Source organism: Rutidosis leptorrhynchoides, chromosome 8 (assembly GCF_046630445.1).
Source record: "Rutidosis leptorrhynchoides isolate AG116_Rl617_1_P2 chromosome 8, CSIRO_AGI_Rlap_v1, whole genome shotgun sequence".
In the NCBI taxonomy this organism is placed as follows: domain Eukaryota; kingdom Viridiplantae; phylum Streptophyta; class Magnoliopsida; order Asterales; family Asteraceae; genus Rutidosis; species Rutidosis leptorrhynchoides.
The window spans coordinates 296,484,770-296,510,501 of NC_092340.1; positions in this window are offsets into that span (position 1 = coordinate 296,484,770).

Genomic DNA, 25,732 nt, shown 5'->3' on the forward strand with positions numbered 1-25,732 from the left:
ACCGCATCCAAATTACCGGATGCTTTAGTACTTTGAAATTTATATCATATTCGAAGGGTGTCCCGGAATGATGGGGATATTCTTATATTTGCATCTTGTTAATGTCGGTTACCAGGTGTTCACCATATGAATGATTTTTATCTCTATGTATGGGATGTGCATTGAAATATGAAATCTTGTGGTCTATTGTTACGATTTGATATATATAGGTTAAACCTATAACTCACCAACATTTTTGTTGACGTTTAAAGCAAGTTTATTCTCAGGTGAATACTAAGAGCTTCCGCTGTTGCATACTAAAATAAGGACAAGATTTGGAGTTCATGTTTGTATGATATTGTGTAAAAACTGCATTCAAGAAACATATGTCGATGTAATATATTTCTGTTGTAAACCATTATGTAATGGTCGTGTGTAAACAGTATATTTTAGATTATCATTATTTGATAATCTACGTAATGTTTTTAAAACCTTTATTTATAAAATAAAGGTTATGGTTGTTTTAAAAATGAATGCAGTCTTTGAAAAACGTCTCATATAGAGGTCAAAACCTCGCAACGAAATCAATTATTATGGAACGTTTATAATCAATATGAACGGGACATTTCTGTTGGTATCTGAGCGTTGGTCTTAGAGAACCAGAAAATTTGCATTATTGTGTCTTATCGAGTTTGTTAGGATGCATTAGCGAGTCTGGACGTCGACCGTGTTTTCTTTAAAAATGATTGCTTAACATTTTTGTTGGAAACTATATATTATTAACATGTAAATATTATGTGATATATTAATCTCTTAATATGTTTGATATTGTGTGATAGATGTCTACCTCTAGCACAAATCCTATTGACTCACCTAATAATAACGAAGAGTCGAATATATATTGGCAAGATTCACAAGTTCTCGAAGAACCGGAAGAAGAGGAAACGGAACCGGAAGAAGAGGAACCAGAAGAAGAGGAACCAGAAGAAGAGGAACCGGAAGAAGAAGAGGTTCCGGAGGGGGGAATAGTAGGAACCACAGAAAACCGGTCAAATAAAAGAAAATCCTCAACCAATGGACCTAAGTTAATAATGGTCAATGGTGTTTCCGCTAAGGAAGTAAAATATTGGGAAAATTACCAATTTTCCGATGAATCGGATCCTGATGAGGATTCCGATGATGTTATAGAAATTATCCCGACCCAATTTAATGAGGCAAAAGAAAATAATAAGGGAAAAGGCATCAAAATAGAGAAATCTGATTTCGACCCCGATGAACTTTATATGTACCGTCAACACCCGTATTTTCAATATCGTGATAATAACCCGGGAACCTCTAAACCACCAGGTTTTTCTAAACCAATGTGGAAAATGACGACTCGTATTAGAGGAACATCATATATCCCTAGAAGATTAGGAAAAAGAACCAAGTCCGAAGAAGAAGAAATCAGTGATTCAGATTAGAGGGGTGTGAGCATGTTGTGTAATAAATGTATTGTAGTGTGCTTGTACTTTTATGTTCTATGTAAAAATTGCTTGTATTGTTTGTTATTACGAATCTAATCCTTGTCTATTTAAAGTATAAAAATAAAATGGACGTTAAGGGTAGACAACCGAATATTTTAGAAGACCTACCAGAGGATATGATTGAGGAAATCTTGTCTAGAGTCGGTCAGAATTCATCAGCACATTTAGTTATGGCGAAATTAACTTGTCAAACATTTGAAAGACTTTCCAGAAATGCCTTAGTTTATAAAAGGCTTTCCTTTGATAGGTGGGGTATATCACATTGGGGAGACTTTAAGTTACGCCGTGTTTTCTTTAAAGCATTAAATGCGGGGAACCCAAATGCAATTTTACGCTACGGGTTAAGAACCTATTTTGACTCAACATATCCCAACATAGGATTTCATGAATTAGAAAGAGCTTCTAACATGCAACATAAAGAAGCATGTTATGCTTACGGATTAGTGATGTTCGCTTCTTACCAAAGTGAGAAAAAGAACATCGGATTGCAGCTTTTAAATAAAACTTTCCCACAAGTGACGGATTCAGTAGTTGGGGTGAGAAACAAGGTTTTTAGATTATTACGGGGCTGTTGGACATTACGAAACCCTCATCCTTTTGACGACATTACAACATGCTGCCTAGACAATGGTCATAACGGTTATTTTTCACAAGACCAAGGATGGGAAGTCGTCTTAGTAAAACCAGAATGCATGACTTGTTTCTGGACTTATGAATTATGTGTCTTTATTTCCTTTGCTGAACAACTTGCGTATTAACTAGATTTATCTTCAAAACTGTCCTGTATCATAGTGTACTATATTTCATGTTATATGTAATATAGCGAAGTTGTAAGTTTGAAGAATATTTGTATGTGATATATTATTATAATCAGTTTTTCATATGGAATTGTAGTAGTTGAATTGTATATTAGCTACTAAGTATGAACTTAACGGGTAGGTAGTACCCGAATTTAAACTTATAAAACGCTAATATGAAGAAAAAGCTTTTATAAATGAGTTCATATTATGCTACGAGATACTATTGACTACTCTTAATATTCTGTATGATTAACTTGTTTCATTTGACTATTTTAAAGGAAATGGCACCGACTACTCGACACACCTTGAATATGGGCGAAGAGGAATTTCGTGCCTTTCTTGCTTCAAACATAGCCGCAGTACAGGCTGCGCTACATACCAACAATAACTCTGAATCTAGCAATACAGCTAACGGCGCAAGAAATCGTGTAGGATGCTCCTACAAGGAATTCACTGCCTGCAAACCTTCAGAATTTGATGGGACCGAAGGACCAATCGGATTGAAACGGTGGACCAAGAAAGTTGAATCGGTGTTTGCCATAAGTAAGTGTGCTGAAGGAGACAAAGTGAAGTACACTACGCATACCTTCACAGGTATTGCGTTAACATGGTGGAATACCTATCTAGAGCAAGTGAGACAAGATGCTGCTTACGCGCTACCGTGGTCAGCATTCAAGCACTTGATGAACGAGAAGTACCGTCCCAGAACCGAGGTCAATAAGCTCAAGTCAGAACTTGGAGGGTTATGAACGCAGGGATTCGATATTACTTCATACGAAAGACGATTCACAGAATTGTGCCTATTGTGTCCGAGAGCGTTCGAAGATGAGGAAGAGAAGATCGACGCGTTTGTGAAAGGGTTACCGGAGAGAATCCAAGAAGATATAAGTTCACACGAGCCTGCCTCCATACAAAAGGCATGTAGAATGGCTCACAAACTAGTGAACCAGATTGAGGGAAGAATTAAAGAACAGGCGGCCGAAGAGGCCAACGTGAAGCTAGTCAAAAGAAAGTGGGAGGAAAACGGTGATAAGAGTCACCAAAACAACAACAACTATCCCAACAATCGCAACATCAATCGCAACTACAACAAACGGCACAACAACAACAACAACAACAACAACAACTACAACAATCATCCCAACAATACTAACAACCGCAACAACAACAACAATCAGAAGCAGCTATGCCAAAGGTGTGAAAAGTATCACTCGGAGTTCTGCACCAAATTTTGCAACAAGTGTAAAAGAAATGGTCATAGCGCGGTGAAGTGTGAGGTCTACGGACCAGGGATTAACAGAACGAAAGGAACAAATGGTGTCGGAACTAGTAATGGCGGAGCAAGTAGTGTCGGAGCAAGTTATGCCAATGTAGTTTGTTATAAATGTGGAAAACCGGGCCACATTATTAGAAATTTCCCGAACCAGGAGAACACGAATGGACAAGGCCACGGAAGAGTTTTCAATATTAATGCGGCAGAGGCACAGGAAGACCCAGAGCTTGTTACGGGTACGTTTCTTATTGACAATAAATATGCTTACGTTTTATTTGATTCGGGTGCGGATAGAAGCTATATGAGTAGAGATTTTTGTGCTAAATTAAGTTGTCCATTGACGCCGTTGGATAGTAAATTTTTACTTTAATTAGCAAACGGTAAATTAATTTCAGCAGATTATATATGCCGGAATCGAGAAATTAAACTGGGTAGCGAAATATTTAAGATTGATTTGATACCAGTAGAGTTAGGGAGTTTTGATGTAATAATTGGCATGGACTGGCTGAAGGAGATGAAAGCAGAGATCGTATTTTACAAAAATGTAATTCGCATTGTACGAGAAGAAGGAGAACCTTTAATGGTGTACGGAGAAAAGGGCAACACGAAGCTACATCTTATTAGTAATTTGAAGGCACAAAAACTAATAAGAAAAGGTTGCTATGCTGTTCTAGCACACGTCGAGAAAGTACAAACTGAAGAAAAGAGCATCAATGATGTTTCCATCGCAAAAGAATTTCCCGATGTATTTTCGAAAGAATTATCGGGACTACCTCCACATCGATCTGTTGAATTTCAAATAGATCTTGTACCAGGAGCTGCACCAATAGCTTGTGCTCCTTACAGACTCGCACCCAGCAAGATGAAAGAACTGCAAAGCCAACTGCAAGAAATATTAGAACGTGGTTTCATTCGACCAAGCACATCACCATGGGGAGCTCCTGTTTTGTTTGTCAAGAAGAAGGATGGTACATTTAGGTTGTGTATTGACTACAGAGAGTTGAATAAACTTACCATCAAAAACCTTTATCCACTGCCGAGAATTGACGACTTATTTGATCAACTACAAGGCTCGTCAGTTTATTCGAAAATCAATTTACGTTCTGGATATCATCAAATGAGAGTAAAGGAGGATGATATTCCAAAAACTGCTTTTAGGACTCGTTATGGTCATTACGAGTTTATGGTTATGCCGTTTGGATTGACTAACGCACCAGCTGTGTTCATGGACCTTATGAACCGAGTGTGTGGGCCATATCTTGACAAGTTTGTCATTGTTTTCATCGATGACATACTTATTTACTCAAAGGATGATCAAGAGCACGAAGAACATTTGATGAAAGGACCCGTTCATATACATTATAAATGATTCACAATAGTTGATTACATCGCGAGGTATTTGACCTCTATATGATACATTTTACAAACATTGCATTCGTTTTTAAAAGACAAACTTTCTTTACAACGAAAGTTGACGGCATGCACACTATTTCATAATACATCCAACTATAATTGACTTAATAATAATCTTGATTAACTCAATGACTCGAATGCAACGTCTTTCAAAATATGCCATGAATGACTCCAAGTAATATCCTTAAAATGAGCTAATGCACAGCGGAAGATTTCTTTAATACCTGAGAATAAACATGCTTTAAACTGTCAACCAAAAGGTTGGTGAGTTCATAGGTTTATCATAACAATCATTTCAATATATTAATAGACCACGAGATTTTCTTTTATAAATATATGTACACTCGCAAGTATATAAAAGTATTCTATAAGTTATAGGTACCCGGTAACAAGCCTTAACGTTCATGTTTTACCCTCTGAAGTACACCGGATCAGGTGTGTTTAAAATAACCTCGAAGTACTAAAGCATCCCATAGTCAGGATGGGGTTTGTCAGGCTCAATAGATCTATCTTTAGGATTCGCGCCTACCGTACATAGACAAGTAGTTTAATGTTACCAAGCTAAGGGTATATTTCTGGTTTAAACCCACGTAGAATTAGTTTTAGTACTTGTGCCTATTTCGTAAAACATTTATAAAAACAGCGCATGTATTCTCAGTCCCAAAAATATATATAAAAGGGAGCAAATGAAACTCACCATACTGTATTTCGTAGTAAAAATACATATAACGTCATTTAACAAGTGCAAGGTTGGCCTCGAATTCACGAACGTATCAATATTGAGATTCAATATTGCAGGAAAGTACGTAGACGCAACGGAGATGATAAACACTAGATTGACCTCACGAGCATACCCATGAACCATACCCATCACCTCCATAGCTATAACCCATAATTTCCTTAGCTTCGACTCATTAAAAAAAACTATTTTGAAATCAATCGGACAGCACTCCGTCGTAATATTTTATGTATACTAATAATATCTTGAAATAATACAGAGCAAATATATATATATATATATATATATATATATATATATATATATATATATATATATATATATATATATATAAATCGATTGAGAGAGTTTAGAAAAATATATTTTCAAGTTTCTATGAAATAATGAAACCTATTGAATTCTATTTATAATAGATTTTTGAATTATTAAAGTGAATTATTATAGTATGAATTATTAAAGTGAATTATTAAAGTATGAATTATTAAAGTGAATTATTAAAGTATGAATTATTAAAGTGAATTATTAAAGTATGAATTATTAAAGTGAATTATTAAAGTATGAATTATTAAAGGAAATTATTAAAGTATGAATTATTAAAGTGAATTATTAAAGTATGAATTATTAAAGTTAAAGTAAAGTAAAAGTAAAGTAAATGTAAAGTTAAAGTATAGTAAAAGTATAAAAACTATATATGTATAATACGCGTATAAATATATATATAATATTAATTTAAATCGTTATATATATTTAATGAAATAAAATATAAATATCGTTATAATTATTATACTGGTTAAGTAATGAGTTGTCAAAAGTGATTCTAGATATTTATAAAAGTTATATACGTTTTAATAATAAAGTTCTTTTTAAACTGAAAACGTCTTTGTACGTTTGAAAATAGATTAATAGAATATTATGGAAACCAATTCTCCACTAACTTTTGTCTAACTTTCATAAATAACACTTTTTGTTTTTATTTATAAATAGCTTTACAAATTATTTCGAATATTGTTAAGAGGAATAGATTTACTTAAATCATAGTGGACCTCTCAACAGAGACTTGTAATCATAATTCAATGTTTCTGATAATTCAATCATTTAATATATATATATTTTTTTAATTTCGTCGATAATCATATTGAAACAAATACGTTCATATAAAGCATTATACGTTTAAATACTTTGTTGACATTTTCAATTTATAATATATACACATATTCATACATATACATACATGTTCATTTATTCGTTCGTGAATCATTGGAATTTGGTCGAGGTTTAAATGAATGTATAAACATAGTTTAAAATCCTTGAGATTTAACTTAACAAACATTGCTTATCGTGTCAGAATAATATAAAGATAAAGTTTAAATTTAGTCGGAAATTTCTGGGTCGTCACATTTGAGAAAAGTGCTAGAAGTATTGAGGAATGAAAAATTGTACGCTAAGTTTTCAAAGTGTGCATTTTGGTTGGAAGAAGGTCAATTCCTCGGTCACATAGTGAACAAAGAAGGTATCCAGGTGGACCCGGAAAAGATCGAAACCGTTGAAAAGTAGGAACCCCCAAAAACTCCGAAGCATATACGTCAATTTTTAGGATTGGCTGGTTACTACAGAAGATTCATCCAAGATTTCTCCAAAATAGCAAAACCCTTGACTGCATTAACGCATAAAGGGAAGAAATTTGAATGGAAGGATGAACAAGAGAAGGCGTTTCAGTTATTGAAGAAAAAGCTAACTACGGTACCTATATTGTCATTGCCTGAAGGGAATGATGATTTTGTGATTTATTGTGACGCATCAAAGCAAGGTCTCGGTTGTGTATTAATGTAACGAACGAAGGTGATTGCTTATGCGTCTAGACAAATGAAGATTCACGAGTAAAATTATACAACTCACGATTTGGAATTGGGTGCTGTTGTTTTTGCATTAAAGACTTGGAGGCATTATTTATATGGGGTCAAAAGTATTATATATACCAACCACAAAAGTCTCCAACATATATTTAATCAGAATGAACTGAATATGAGACAATGCAGGTGGATTGAACTGTTGAATGATTATAATTTTGAGATTCGATACCACCCGGGGAAGGCGAATGTGGTAGTCGACGCTTTGAGTAGAAAGGACAGAGAACCTATACGGGTAAAAGCTATGAATTTAATTATTCGTACTAACCTTACTACTCAAATAAAGGAGGCGCAACAGGTAGTTGTAAAAGAAGGAAAGTTGAAGAATGAGATACCCAAAGGATCAGAGAAACATCTTAATATTCGGGAAGACGGAACCCGATATAGGGCTGATAGAATTTGGGTACCAAGGTTTGGAGATGTGAGAGAAATGGTACTTAAAGAAGCACATAAAACCAGATATTCAATACATCCCGGAGCGGGGAAGATGTATAAAGATCTCAAGAAACACTTTTGGTGGCCGGGTATGAAAGCCGATAAGGAGAATGTTTGATGTGTTCTAAGGTCAAAGCTGAACATCAGAAACCATCAGGTCTACTACAACAACCTGAAATCCCGGAATGGAAATGGGAAAACATTACCATGGATTTCATTACTAAATTGCCAAGGACTGCAAGTGGTTATGATACTATTTGGGTAATAGTTGATCGTCTCACCAAGTCAGCACACTTCCTGCCAATGAGAGAAGATGACAAAATGGAGAAGTTGGCGCGATTGTATTTAAAGGAGGTTGTCTCCAGACATGGAATACCCGTCTCTATTATCTCTGATAGGGATGGTAGATTTGTTTCAAGGTTCTGGAAGACGTTGCAACAAGCATTGGGGACTCGTCTAGACATGAGTACTGCCTATCATCCACAAACTGATGGGCAGAGTGAAAGGACGATACAAACACTTGAAGACATGCTACGAGCATGTGTTATTGATTTCAGAAACAGTTGGGATCGACACCTACCGTTAGCAGAATTTTCCTACAACAACATTTATCATTCTAGTATTGAGATGGCGCCGTTTGAGGCACCTTATGGTAGAAAGTGCAGGTCTCCGATTTGTTGGAATGAAATGGGGGATAGACAGATTACGGGTCCGGAGATAATACAAGAAACTACCGAGAAAATCATCCAAATTCAACAACGATTGAAAACCGCCCAGAGTCGAAAAAAGAGCTACGTGGACATTAAAGAAAAGATATAGAGTTTGAAATTGAAGAAATGGTCATGCTTAAGGTTTTATCTTGGAAAGGCATTGTTCAATTTGGTAAACGGTGGAAACTAAATCCAAGGTACATTGGACCATTCAAAATTATAGATCGTGTCGGACCAGTAGCTTACCAACTGGAGCTACCTCAACAACTCGCAGCTGTACATAACACTTTTCACGTCTTGAATTTGAAGAAATGTTTTGCTAAAGAAGATCTCACTATTCCATTGGACGAAATCCAAATCAATGAAAAACTTCAATTCATTGAAGAATCCGTCGAAATAATGGATCTTGAGGTTAAGAGACTTAAGCAAAACAAGATACCGATTGTTAAGGTTCGATGGAATGCTCGTAGAGGACCTGAGTTCACCTGGGAGCGTGAAGATCAGATGAAGAAGAAATACCAGCATCTATTTCCAGAAGATTCGTCAACACCTTCAACAGCTTAAAATTTCGAGACGAAATTTATTTAACGGGTAGGTACTGTAGTGACCCGAACTTTTCCATGTTTATATATATTAATTGAGATTGATATTTACATGACTAAATGTTTCCAACGTATTAAGCAATCAAACTTGTTAATACTTGATTAAATGAAATAAGTTTCATATAGACAATTGATCACCCAAGTTGACCGGCGATTCACGAACGTTACAGATTTGTAAAAACTACATGTTGTGGTATATATAGACATATATATGTGGTTTACATGAGATTACGATGAGTAAGTATCTCACTAAGTATATTAACAATGTGTGATATACATAAGAAATGAGATTACTAAGTTAAGAAACTCGAAATGATATATATAACGATTATCGTTATGATAACGTCTACTAAATACATATGTATCATATTAAGATATTGATACACTATATTTAACATGATAAAATGATATTTAAATATATCATTAAGTGTGTTAACAATGAACTACATATGTAAAAACAAGACTACTAACTCAAGAATTACGAAACTAGACTTATATGTAACGATTATCGTTGTAACAATATTTTAATGTATATATCATATTAAGAGATATTCATACATCATAATATCATGATAATATAATAATTTAACATCTCATTTTATATAATAAACATTGGGATAACAACATTAATTGAGATCGTTAACTTAAAGGTTTCAAAACAACACTTACATGTAACGACTAACGAAGACTTAACGACTCCATTAGAATGTATATACATGTTGTGTTTTGATATGTATTCTTACACTTTTGAAAGACTTCAAGACACATATCAAAGTACTTCTACTTAACAAAAATTCTTACAATTACATCCTCGTTCAGTTTCATCAACAATTCTACTCGTATGCACCCGTATTCGTACTCGTACAATACACAGCTTTTAGATGTATGTATTATTGGTATATACACTCCAATGATCAGCTCTTAGCAGCCCTTGTGAGTCACCTAACACATGTGGGAACCATCATTTGGAAACTAGCATGAAATATCTCATAAAATTACAAAAATATTAGTAATCATTCATGACTTATTTACATGAAAACAAAATTACATATCCTTTATATCTAATCCATATACCAACGACCAAAAACACCTATAAACACTTTCATTCTTCAATTTTCTTCATCTAATTGATCTCTCTCAAGTTCCATCTTCAAGTTCTAAGGGTTCTTCATAAATTCCATAAGTATAGTTTCATAAAAATCAAGAATACTTCCAAGTTTGCAAGTCTACTTCCAAGCTTTCTAATCCATTCCAAGTAATCATCTAAGATTAAGGAACCTTTGTTATTTATAGTAGGTTATCTTTCTAATTCAAGGTAATATTCATATTCAAATTTTGATTCAATTTCTACAACTATAACAATCTTATTTCGAGTGAAAATCTTACTTGAACTGTTTTCGTGTCATGATTCTGCTTCAAGAACTTTCAAGCCATCCAAGGATCCTTTGAAGCTAGATCCATTTTTCTCATTTCCAGTAGTTTTTTCCAGAAAACTTGAGATAGTAATGATGTTCATAACATCATTCGATTCATACATATAAAGCTATCTTATTTGAAGGTTTAAACTTGTAATCACTAGAACATAGTTTAGTTAATTCTAAACTTGTTCGCAAATAAAAGTTAATCCTTCTAAATTGACTTTTAAAATCAACTAAACACATGTTCTATATCTATATGATATGCTAACTTAATGATTTAAAACCTGGAAACACGATGAACACCATAAAATCGGATATACGCCGTCGTAGTGAAACCGGGGGCTGTTTTGGTTTGGATAATTAAAAACTATGATAAATTTTGATTTAAAAGTTGTTCTTCTAGGAAAATGATTTATCATATGAACATGAAACTATATCCAAAAATCTTGGTTAAACTCAAAGTGAAAGTATGTTTTTCAAAATGGTCATCAAGATGTCGTTCTTTCGACGAAAATGACTACCTCTTTAGTAATTGACATGTTACTTAAATTTCCGACTATAAACCTATACTTTTTATGTTTGGATTCTTAAATTAGAGTTCAATATGAAACCATAGCAATTTGATTCACTCAAAACGGATTTAAAATGAAGAAGTTATGGGTAAAACAAGATTGGATATTTTTGATCTTTTTAGCTACTGGAAATGTTTAACAAATCTATACAAATCATATCCTAGCTAACTTATATTGTATTATACATGTATTCTAATATATTATGTAATCTTGGGATACCATAGACACGTATGCAAATGTTTTGACATATCATATCGACCCATGTATATATATTATTTGGAACAACCATAGACACTCTATATGCAGTAATGTTGGAGTTAGCTATACAGGGTTGAGGTTGATTCCAAAAATATATATACTTTGAGTTGTGATCTAGCCTGAGACGTGTATACACTGGGTCGTGGATTGATTCAAGATAATATATATCGATTTATTTCTGTACATCTAACTGTGGACAACTAGTTGTAGGTTACTAACGAGGACAGCTGACTTAATACACTCAAATCTTTAAAACATAATAAAAATGGTTGTAATTATATTTTGATCATACTTTGATATATATGTACATATTTGTATAGGTTCGTGAATCGATCTGTGGCCAAGTCTTATTTTCGAAGAAGGAAATATCTGTGAAAGTGAGTTATAGTCCCACTTTTAAAATCTAATATTTTTGGGATGAGAATACATGCAGGTTTTATAAATGATTTACAAAATAGACGCAAGTACGTGAAACTACATTCTATGGTTGAATTATCGAAATCGAATATGTCCCTTTTTATTAAGTCTGGTAATCTAAGAATTAGGGAACAGACACCTTAATTGACGCGAATCCTAAAGATAGATCTATTGGGCCTAACAAACTCCATCCAAAGTACTAGATGCTTTAGTACTTTGAAATTTATATCATATCCGAAGGGTGTCCCGGAATGATGGAGATATTCTTATATATGCATCTTGTTAATGTCGGTTACCAGGTGTTCACCATATGAATGATTTTTATCTCTATGTATGGGATGTGCATTGAAATATGAAATCTTGTGGTCTATTGTTACGATTTGATATATATAGGTTAAACCTATAACTCACCAACATTTTTGTTGACGTTTAAAGCATGTTTATTCTCAGGTGAATACTAAGAGCTTCCGCTGTTGCATACTAAAATAAGGACAAGATTTGGAGTCCATGTTTGTATGATATTGTGTAAAAATACTAGAATGGCTCACAAACTAGTGAACCAGATTGAGGGAAGAATTAAAGAACAGGCGGCCGAAGAGGCCAACGTGAAGCTAGTTAAAATAAAGTGGGAGGAAAACGGTGATAAGAGTCACCAAAACAACAACAACTATCCCAACAATCGCAACATCAATCGCAACTACAACAAACGGCACAACAACAACAACTACTACAACAATCATCCCAACAACAATAACAACCGCAACAACAACAACAATCAGAAGCAGCTATGCCAAAGGTGTGAAAAGTATCACTCGAGGTTCTGCACCAAATTTTGCAACAAGTGTAAAAGAAATGGTCATAGCGCGGCGAAGTGTGAGGTCTACGGACCAGGGGTTAACAGAACGAAAGGAACAAATGGTGTTGGAACGAGTAATGGCGGAGCAAGTAGTGTCAGAGCAAGTTATGCCAATGTAGTTTGTTATAAATGTGGAAAACCGAGCCACATTATTAGAAATTTCCCAAACCAGGAGAACACGAATGGACAAGGCCGCGGAAGAGTTTTCAATATTAATGCGGCAGAGGCACAGGAAGACCCGGAGCTTGTTACGGGTACGTTTCTTATTGACAATAAATCTGCTTACGTTTTATTTGATTCGGGTGCGGATAGAAGCTATATGAGTAGAGATTTTTGTGCTAAATTAAGTTGTCCATTGACGCCGTTGGATAGCAAATTTTTACTCGAATTAGCAAACGGTAAATTAATTTCAGCATATTATATATGCCGGAATCGAGAAATTAAACTGGGTAGCGAAATATTTAAGATTGATTTGATACCAGTAGAGTTAGGGAGTTTTGGTGTAATAATTTGCATGGACTAGCTGAAGGAGATGAAAGCAGAGATCGTATGTTACAAAAATGAAATTTGCATTGTATGAGAAGAAGGAGAACCCTTAATGGTGTACAGAGAAAAGGGCAATACGAAGCTACATCTTATTAGTAATTTGAAGGCTTAAAAACTAATAAGAAAAGGTTGCTATGTTGTTCTAGCACACGTCGAGAAAATACAAACTAAAGAAAAGAGCATCAATGATGTTCCCGTCGCAAAAGAATTTCCCGATGTATTTCCAAAAGAATTACCGGGACTACCTCCACATCAATCTGTTGAATTTCAAATAGATCTTGTACCAGGAGCTGCACCAATAGCTCGTGCTCCTTACAGACTCGCACCCAGCGAGATGAAAGAACTGCAAAGCCAACTGCAAGAACTATTAGAACGTGGTTTCATTCGACCAAGCACATCACCATGGGGAGCTCCTATTTTGTTTGTCAAGAAGAAGGATGGTACATTTAGGTTGTGTATTGACTACAGAGAGTTGAATAAACTTACCATCAAAAACCGTTATCCACTGCCGAGAATTGACGACTTATTTGATCAACTACAAGGCTCGTCGGTTTATTCGAAAATCGATTTACGTTTTGGATATCATCAAATGCGAGTAAAGGAGGATGATATTCCAAAAACTACTTTTAAGACGCGTTATGGTCATTACGAGTTTATGGTTATGCCGTTTGGATTGACTAACGCACCAGCTGTGTTCATGGACCTTATGAACCGAGTGTGTGGGCCATATCTTGACAAGTTTGTCATTGTTTTTATCGATGACATACTTATTTACTCAAAGAATGATCAAGAGCACGAAGAACATTTGAGAAAAGTGCTAGAAGTATTGAGGAAAGAAAAACTGTACGCTAAGTTTTCAAAGTGTGCATTTTGGTTGGAAGAAGTTCAATTCCTCGGTCACATAGTGAACAAAGAAGGTATCCAGGTGGACCCGGCAAAGATTGAAACCGTTGAAAAGTGGGAAACCCCAAAAACTCCGAAGCATATACGTCAATTTTTAGGATTGGCTGGTTATTACAGAAGATTCATCCAAGATTTCTCCAAAATAGCAAAACCCTTGACTGCATTAACGCATAGATCTATTGGGCCTAACAAACCCCATCCAAAGTACCGGATACTTTAGTACTTCGAAATTTATATCATATCCGAAGGGTGTCCCAGAATGATGGGGATATTCTTATATATGCATCTTGTTAATGTCGATTACCAGGTGTTCACCATATGAATGATTTTTATCTCTATGTCTGGGATGTGTATTGAAATATGAAATCTTGTGGTCTATTGTTACGATTTGATATATATAGGTTAAACCTATAACTCACCAATATTTTTGTTGACGTTTAAAGCATGTTTATTCTCAGGTGAATACTAAGAGCTTCCGCTGTTGCATACTAAAATAAGGACAAGATTTGGAGTTCGTGTTTGTATGATATTGTGTAAAAACTGCATTCAAGAAACATATGTCGATGTAATATATTTCTATTGTAAACCATTATGTAATGGTCGTGTGTAAACAGTATATTTTAGATTATCATTATTTGATAATCTACGTAATGTTTTTAAAACCTTTATTGATAAAATAAAGGTTATGGTTGTTTTAAAAATGAATGCAGACTTTGAAAAACGTCTCATATAGAGGTCAAAACCTCGCAACGAAATCAATTAATATGGAACGTTTATAATCAATATGAACGGGACATTTCATCTAGACTTTAAGGATGATAAGCAAATAATTTTTGACACTAAATGATAAGCAAAAACTTTTGACATGCAGACACGGTCGAAGTCCAGACCCACTAATGCATCTAAACAGCTATCAGTTAGACAAACTAATGCAAGACCTGGTTCGCTAAGACCACCGCTCTGATACCAACTGTAATGACCCTTCCTAATCCATCTAGACGAATACATTACATTTGGTTACATCGTGAGGTACTTGACCTCTATATGATACATTTTACAAACATTGCATTCGTTTTTAAAAGACAAACTTTCTTTACATCGAAAGTTGACGGCATGCATACCATTTCATAATACATCCAACTATAGTTGACTTAATAATAATCTTGATAAACTCAATGACTCGAATGCAACGTCTTTCGAAATATGCCATGAATGACTCCAAGTAATATCCTTAAAGTGAGCTAATGCACAGCGGAAGATTTCTTTAATACATGAGAATAAACATGCTTTCAAGTGTCAACCAAAAGGTTGGTGAGTTCATTAGTTTATCGTAAGCAATAAAATTCATCATTTTAATAGACCACAAGATTTAAATACAGTACACCTATCTCGTGTACAAAACCATATTTCATAATGCTTAGCAGAGTAGGTTCGTATCCTTTTCTCCCCCGTAGGTTGCTTCGCGATTTTTAATATCTTTTATAAACATAATCTCGTATCAGGCATTTCGCATGGCATAGAAATAAAAGTCATTCATACGAACTACAAACACCCGGTAATCGACCTTAACAAGATGCATATAGAATATCCCCCGCATACCGGCATTTCGCTCGGTCATGCAAAAGCATACAATCCGGCCACTCTTTTAAATATGATGGTTGTGTACACCTTACAAACAGATCATATCTTTTAAAGCTGGCGGTTGTATACCTATTTTAAAGTACTAAAGCAGTTCAAATTCTCTGACTGGGGCTGGTTAGTGCCCATAGATCTATCTTTAGGATTCGCGTCAATTAGGAGCTCGGTTTCCTAATTCTTAGATTACCAGACTATAAAGGGGTGATATCCGGTGTACTCATAATAACTCATTCGTAGAATGTTTTTAAGTACTTGTGTCTATTTCGTCAAACATTTATAAAAGTTGCACATGTATTCTCAGTCCCAAAAATATATATTGCAAAAGCATTTAAAAAGGGAGCAAATGAAACTCACAATACTGTATTTTGTAGTAAAAATACATATGACGATATTGAACAACTGAACAGTGCAGAGTTGGCCTCGGATTCACGAACCTATATTATTTGGATATTTATTAATACAAATAATCGTAATCGAATAAGTTTATATATATATGATTTATTAATCATATCATTTTTATATTAATAATATATATACGTCTCATATATTCATTTTGTATATAAAACTGGAAATTTTGTTATGTTATATGTTTTAAATATATTTTTATAAGTATATATATATATATCATTGTTTGTTAAAAAAAAATATTGATAGTAATACTAAAATTATATTAATATTGGTCAAAATGATAATAATTATAGTTCTTAGTTTTACTAAATAAGGTATTATTGTTAATAATTATATTATTGATAAAAATAATGATATTTATAATAATAACTATAAAAATATAAATTTTTCGGTTAATGATAGCTAGGATAATGATTTTAGTAATTATATATATTAGTAGTACTCGTTATTTATAAATAATCATACTTCTGATAATAATGATAACATTAGTAATAATACGTATGTTAATAATAAATACTAATTCTAGTAGTTATAAAATGGTTCTAATACTAGTATTAATAAAATAATAATAACTTTTATTATGTTCATAGTGATCATAATTATATTTATAATAATAATACTAATGATAATTATAATATTTTTAGATATAATACAAATGATAATAATAGTAACAATAATAATATATGATCATAAATCTTGTATTAGTAATAATAACAATAATAATACTTACATTACTAATAATAATAACAATAACAATAATAATACTAATAATCATGGTAATAATAATAATAATAATAATAATAATAATAATAATAATAATAATAATAATAATAATAATAATAATAATAATAATAATAATAATAATAATAATAATAAACATAATGATAAATATGATAAATAAAGACTACCTTTGAAGTTTTTCACAAAAAGATTTACACCAGACCAGGATTGAACCCATGACCACTCGCCAAACCGCAAACGCCCTAAACTACTACTCCAGTTTCTGTTTTTCTGTTTTAATATCTCGTTTATTTTTATATAACCCATCTCTTCCTGTTTACTCTATTTCTTCTTCCCTTTCACGAATTAAATCAACCAGAGATCAATACTTTTTCAGTTCTTTTATTAAATTTATTTTGAATAAGATTATAAATAATAAAAATTATTTGTTTGCATTTATAAAAGGCGAGAAACAAAAAAAAATATATATATATATATATATATATATATATATATATATATATATATATATATATATATATATATATATATATATATATATATATATACAACCGAACTGGTCTGTTGTTCGTGGTTGAAGAACATAAAAAAAATGTGATTCTGATTTTCGTAATGTTTTAGCTAAAGTTCACAACACAAATTTTGTTGCAAACATCTCCTAGAAACTTTATAAACCCTCAATTTATCTAAATACAACACACAGAAATCAAATTTTTAAGATGAACAAACGTTTGAATTTTTGTAAAATCAACTTTGACTCCAAAATTCGAGCTTGATGGATAAAATTAGAACTTGTGATTTTCCAGATAGTTTAAGCAAAAGATTTATAACGTAATGGCATTAACACCTTTTGTAATTGATTTTAATTTCGGACAAATTGAAACAATAAAGCAAGAACAGGGTGTTTCATGTGTTCTTCATATTCTGAATAACATTTGCGAAATTTAGAAGCTGTAATTAGGTAGTTATGAATTAGTTAATGGTGTTAGGTCGACTAGTAACCCTTATTACTATATTGGATTGTTTATATATCGAATTGCTGGCCAATAGAACTTTAAATCGGTTATAGCAAGATAATAAAAAAAAATAAGAAGGAGAAAAGGATTGTTAACAAATTTTGGATTGTATCTTGTGACTGAATCTGAATTCGTACGATTCTAAAGACATAAAACAAAATTCATCTACAGTAGATTGAGATGGGCAACGAATTTGATTCCAAAAGTAAAGAACTTGTTTTCTTATTTCTAATAAATAAAAAAAGATATGTAAAAAAAATATGTATTAATAATGATATTAATAATAATTATATTAAATATTACCAATAAAATACAGATAATAATAAAGTAAAAAAAATATAATAACAATAATTTGAGGATTTTTAATAATAACCAAAATGATATTTTTATTAAGTTTGTTAATAATAATAATAATAATAATAATAATAGAAATAACAAATGATAAAAATAATTACTAAAAATAATACACATAATAATTCTAGAAGTAACATAAAAATAATACTAATAATAAGAATAATGTTCAAAGTAATGATAATGACAATTTTTAGTAATAATAATAATAATCATAATAGTAATTATAAATTTTACTACTATATATAATAATACTGATATCGATAAAGATGACAATAATATTAGTAATTTCATTTTAATTTACGGCTTATTTATTTTTGTAACCCATTTTTCATATTTAATTCTAATGTTTATTTTACAAATTTAAATTATTATACATACTTTCATTTATGTATATATATATATATATGTGTGTATATATATATATATATATATATATACATATTTATTTACAATCGATTGTTCGTGAATCGTCGGGAATAGTCAAAGGTCAAATTCATATAAACAGTTCCAAAATTTTGAGACTCATCTTTACAGACTTTGCTTATTGTGATAACCCGTCCTAATCCATCTGGACGAATTCATCAACTTTTGATCCCAGAGCGATGATCGACTCCAATTAATGTCCTTAAAATGAGCAAATGCGCAGCGGAAGATTTCTTTCATACCTGAGAATAAACATGCTTTAAAGTGTCAACCAAATGGTTGGTGAGTTCATAGGTTTATCGTAAATAATAAAATTCATCATTTTGATAGACCACAAGATTTAAATACCGCATGGTACAAATGGGCCCGAATCCTATACCCACCTGTAATGTACATGCGATATCTTTTAAATACAGTACACCTTTCTCGTGTACGAAATCATCTTTCATAAATCTTAGTAACCGTACACATATCTTGTACATAAAGATAACATACACATAACTTGTGTATAAAATCATTCTCTCGATATATAACATTCACATCAACTGGTGGCAATTATCATGTCCACATAATTCAATGGTGGCAATTATCATGTCCACATAATTCAATGGTGGCAATTATCATGTCCACATAATTCAATGGTGGCAATTATCATGTCCACATAATTCAATAATAATCCGCAGAACTTCTGTCTGCATAATAATTCATTCGAGGAATGTTTTGCTTGTGTCTATCTTGTCAAACATTTGTAAAAGCATTTCATGTATTCGCAGTTCAAAATATATTTCTAAAGAATTTAATAAAGCAGTTGTAAAAACAGTGCATGTATTCTCAGTCCCAAAAATGTAAAGAGTAAAAGGGAGCAAATGAAACTCACCTAATGTATTTTGTAGTAAAAATACATATGTCTATATTGAACAATGCAGGGTTGGCCTTGGATTCACGAACCTCACAAGAAAAGCTCCAAAAAATAAATTAACTGCCCATGCCAAGGCTCGAACCAGCGACTCTCCTTTACACCCATACTCCATTAACCATTGCTCCATGTGTTTCTTTCTAATTAAATTGGTACCTTAAACCTTTTAACCCAAAATTACAATTCCATGGCCCAACTAAAATACTTATGATATTCGGCCCAACTGAGATACTTATGATATTCGGCCCAACTCATAAATATTTACTAAGCTTAATATGAAAACAGGCCCAAGTTGTATTAAGACACCTTCTAATAAAAATATAGTTGTAGTAGCCTAGTTTCGAACCCATGACCTCTTGGTTAACTCATCACCACACCAAACCACTCCTCTGTTTCTATTTTTATCTGAAATAGTCCTATCCTATACATATATAAACTATTCCTTTCTGTTTCTATTTCTTTTTCATCATCACAGTAACTTAATCGCTTGCCATCATCGCCATTTTAATATTATCTAGCATCATTACCAGCGATAACATCATTACCAGCAATCTAATAAAAGGTTTATTCATGATATTTGTTATTTGCTATCTATTTGGCCAAAGACATAAGTTGAATCTAAGACCTACAAAGTAACAGAAATGGGACCCTTATTGTTTCATTTAATCGATCCAAGTAGCAAATGAATATTCAATTTTCATCTTACCATCATCAACAAATTAAAGTTTGTTTAGCAAGTGGGTTTCTACTTTATCTCTTATTTGACCAGGACCACACAAGCAATCCACCATTCTTTCTTTCCATCATTATCATTACTTTTTCATTCACTTATATACCACTATCACCTTAATTAAAATCATCAACTAATACTCATCATGATTAGATTATCATCTTCAAATTTCTTTATTGTTGTAACCAAAAAAAATACAGCAGCTTCAGCTTCAACAGAAACAGTGAAATTGCAGTAGGTGGATTACGATTGTATAATACTCTAACAGAAGATGAATAGTAGGAGTTGAAGGTAGTTGTAGGTTGTGGTGTCGTGCATGGGGTCATGAGAGAAACAACCAAAAAAAAAAAAAAAAAACAGTAAGGTAGTAGCAGCGGAGCTGCAGTAGCAGTTCGAAAGAGAAAAAATATATATATATATATATATATATATATGTGTGTGTGTGTGTGTGTGTGTGTGAAACGGTTTGCAATAATTAACAAGGGTGATAGTGGTTTTCGTACGATGGTTGTGGGCTGCAGGGTGACGGATCGAATAGAAATAGAATGGATAGGAACAGATTACAGTTAACGTGGGTGTGTGTGTTTTGTTCCAAAACAGAAGACAGAAAAGATTATAGCAGTCGAAGGTGTTGGTTGTCAATTGTTTACTAGTAGTAACAAGAGAAATAGACGTAGAGAGTGCGTGAGAGAGTAAGGTTGTCAATGGTGATCATACTTCAAAGGTGGTATTGATTCGGTTTGAAGATCCTAAACAGAAACAGTGAATTGTTAATAGGTTTCATCAAGGGAGGTGGTGGTTCGAAATAAACAGGAAGGCAGAAAAAGAAAAGAAACAGAAATAGTAACCGGCGAGTATTAATCGTGGTTGAGGGTTATGTATTAGCTTTTGTTGGTGTTGGGTTGAATGGAAACAAAAGGGAACCATGGTAGCCGCTAATGAATAAGAGAAGTATTATGCAGTTTGATGTATTAACTTGTCAAAGAAACAGTTTGGTTGGTTGTTCGTGTTGATCATCGATAGCATATACAAGAGATGTTCGTAGTTGCATAATCAAGGTGAGTAGTAGTTGGTACCGATTAATAGGAGCAAGATAAATCGAGCGGTAGGTGGATGTTACAAATAAGAAGCAAGACTTAGAAATAGTGAATGGGTTTTGTGGTGGTTAAAAATAGAATGGAAGCCAAATCAAAGAGAGATAGGAGAGAAGTGATTACTTGATGATGGTGTTTGTTTCGATTGTAGGCATGATAGATCAGAAAAGCTCGAGGTTTGCTTGAGGTGGCTCACGATGGTATATGGTTATGATTAAACTGAAGGTGATGGTGGTACGTTTGGTTTGATGTGAGTGGTGATCGATGTGTTGTGGTTCTAGGATGGTAGAGTGGTGGTTTTCGGTTGAAAGTGATTGCAATTAGCAAGTAAGTTCAAGAAGGTGATGGTTTTGTTTAATGGTGATCATGGGTTGAAAACTTCGACCAGGGTTAGAAACAAATAGCAAAACAAATGAGTTGTACTCGTTCAAGTTACACACGATGGTTTTGAAGTGGTGCTTGAGTGGTTTGAGTTGTACTAAACAAAAAGAAGATGGTTTGAAGATTAAGACGAATCAAGGAATTAATAATTAGTTAGTATATGTGTGTAGGTCTATATATATAATAGAATATATGAAAGTTGATGAATGGTTTCATTGGATTCGGTTGATTCCAAGAAAGATGAAAAAGTAATAAAAGATAATTAGATGGTCATCTTTTCTATCCATTAGTATATGTATATAGATTAATATAATGTGATAGTTGTTATGACTTTTGTCTTGTGGTTTAGATTCATGTATGTCGTACATATATATTAATAATAATAATATAAAGTAACTAGAAAGTATCAAATAATGATATGAAATCAAATGTTAGTTGAAAATTTTAGAACTCCTCTGCCGACAGTTTATCGTGAAATGTGATTCTTATTCGATTTATAAACAAGGGAAACAAAATCAGTACATTGTGATTGTGACAAGAAACAAATTCCATTCATATATATCTGATTCTTTTATAATTCATATAATATAATTAATATTAATAAATAATTAAGTATATCAATAATAATAATTCTAATAATAATAATATCTAATAATACAAGTGATATATATAAATATATATATATATATATATATATATATATATATATATATATATATATATATATATATATATATATATATATATATATATATATATAACAAGTTACATGAATTCTATTTTTATATTAGAATAAAGATATTAATAATACTGATATAGTTATTAATGTTAACAATAATAAAAGTAATCATAATATTACACAAATATATTTTCAACTTGTAGTTATATTTAATATAATAATTTTACAATTTACTACCTATGTAATGTTTACTAATTATGCAATATATAATTGAATTATTACATATAATAATACTTATACATAGTATTCCTATATATTTATGTGTATAGATTTATTACAACATATATATTATATTTATTGTGTATAGGATTCATATATAAATAACATCTTAATGATTTTGTATGTTACTCTACATATTTAATTCAAATGATTAAATGGTATTATATTAGTTTAACTTAATATATACACTTATATTCATATTTACATATATATATTTAATTACTTGCTTATCTACACACAATTGTTCGTGAATCGTCGGGAATAGTAGAAGGACAAATGAATTCATATAAACAGTTCCAAAAATTTTTAAGACTTAACATTACATACTTTGCTTAACTTGTCGGAATCATGTAAAGATTAAGTTTAAATTTGGTCGGAAATTCCCGGGTCGTCACAGTACCTACCCGTTAAAGAAATTTCGTCCCGAAATTTGAGTGAGGTGGTCATGGCTAACAATAAAAATATTTTCATGACGAATATGAGTTGATAGATTGTGTTTTGTCATCCTTGAGTAATATGGATAAAATGATTCGATTATTTGAAGAGTACGAGTGAAGCTGTTACAAAAGAGTGAAGTGAATAATTGCATATTCGTCTTGTCTGGTGACGTAGTCTCGATTGATTTCCGGAAATCGAGGAATTTAGAGGAAATCTTCGTAATAAAATTTGATTCTTCGATAATTAAGGAAATTAGGATCCTCTTTGGTTCAATGCGATAATCAGTTTCAATTGCTTTGTCGGATATTTCACTATAAATCTACTCCATTTATTTCCCTTATATTTTGGAGTTCTATACTTTGGTTTTCTCTTCCCGACTTTAAGTTAAGCAAATAATGGTCCAGAATTCAGAATGAACATTGCTAATGTCCTAAGAAAGAAACGGTAGTAGCACAATTTAACTTGTCAAATTACCAGAATTCAAGGAAAGATAGGACTATCAAGAAAAATATGTTCTTGATATGTTTACAGATTAGACAGAACGTAAGAGTCGTGTAACATGGCACATGATGACGTTATGATCTGTGAATCATCACGTTCCATTAGAAACTCAGCATGACCTACTGTAATATAATCACGTTGATCAAGTGTCATTATATTGTACTAACTCATGCATCAGTTCCGAACACTACTTCAAAAACATTCATATTTTAAATTCGAAGGTTCACCGAATATAGAAACTAAAACAGTTTCCTTTTATGATATAATGCAGATAGCGCGGAGAGATAATTAATATCGGACGAGGATATTTATGAAGATATCTTCAGAAATATTGAGGATATTAATAAAGAAAGGTACGATGATATCTTAGGATTTCAGAATCAAATCGTGATGAAGATATTCATTCACGATGATTTAGAGCGGTTAAGGAGTAAGGTATTCGCTAAAGATTTCATCAGAAATAGAATCATCTGGATTCTTTATGTACAAGTTTAGTCCTTGTAATTTGTTCAGAGTCTCCTTCATGGTTTGCTCAATCCAGTTTCCAGTTTCAACTTTTCTGCGCTTTGCCAACATACTATTCTTTATCTTTATACCTTCGACGGTTAAGGTCGTGTACAGTTTTTGCTGCTGTATTCAGCTTGTATAGTTTTTTTTTTTTTTTTTTTTTTTTTTCTGATGTATTCAGCTGTCATAACCCGTCCTTAACCATAAGAACGTGTTAGATAACGTATGATTTCATTGCGAGGTATTGACCTCTATATGCGACATTTTTAAAAGGGAAACTGCATATATTATACATTACAAACCATAACCATTATTTTTGTTACAAGCTTTAGACAATAAAAAGATGATTATCGTTTAGCGATAATCTTCGACTTACAAACTTTACATATAATGATAACAACACGATTTCGAGCATATTTTACAACACAAATCCTTGGGTATGCAGTTTTATTTTTGACACAAATATGCGTACGCAAGATCCTGCTCAAATTCAACATAATGCAGCGGAAGCTTTAGTAATCACCTGAGAATAGACATGTTTTAAAAGGTCAACATAAAGTTGGTGAGATATAGGTTTAATGCCGGCAGCAATATATATATATAGACCACAAGATTTCGTATATAAACAGTTTAATAAAAATATTCTAAGTGGTTGAGCACTTGGTAACCATACTTAACATTTAATCACGTCGCATATTCCCTTTATTATGAAATCTTACTACACCGTACCAAGTGTAGTCACGAAACGAAGTACTGTGCAACCGTTGAATACTGGTCGTCCAGTCCGGTTAGGGTTGTCAGGCCCGATAGATCTATCAACAGGATTCGCGTTTACAATACCGCTGTAAATAACAGTTACCAAGCTACAGGGAAGTATGCCAGTGGTACAACTCAACGTAGAATATATTTTTCAGTTACTTGTGTCCATAACGTAAAACATAAAACACATGTATTCTCATCCCGAAATATTTAGAGTTTAAAAGTGGGACTATATACTCACTTTCGTCTTGAAGATATATATATAATTTGACTTGGTCTCCGGTTGATATCACGAACCTATCCATATATAATATATCAATACCTTTTCTTTTTAAACAAACGTCACATATATATACTTGTTATACTTTTAATACTTTGAATAATTCCTTAGTCCGTAGTTAGCAGTTCATTGTTAGTAATTCAATTTTAATGGTTCATTTTTAGATGTTTAATATACCCGCAATGAAATAAATAAAACCCCCAACGAAATAAATAAAACCCCATCGTATATGTA